Below are 253 nucleotides of genomic sequence, written 5' to 3'. Positions count from 1 at the left end.
GGTATATTTGCATGTCTCTTGGTAATGTAATGTTTATCAAAAAAGATTTGTGTAGCTGCTAATGGAAAATAGCTTGATATCGATCATGTACTGTTCATTTAACCAGCCAAAAATTTATGCTAGCCTCTTTGTATTTGTGTGAAACGGAGTTTTAGATTTAAATGAGTTGATTCTCGTGGTTGACCTCATACATTTTTTTTTTATGTTTTGTCTTCATAGGGACGATTTTGCTAATTAAAACTTCTCAATGTAT

This window comes from Poecilia formosa, unplaced genomic scaffold (assembly GCF_000485575.1).
Source record: "Poecilia formosa unplaced genomic scaffold, Poecilia_formosa-5.1.2 Scaffold4, whole genome shotgun sequence".
Lineage (NCBI taxonomy): Eukaryota > Metazoa > Chordata > Actinopteri > Cyprinodontiformes > Poeciliidae > Poecilia > Poecilia formosa.
This window is presented reverse-complemented; position numbering follows the sequence as displayed.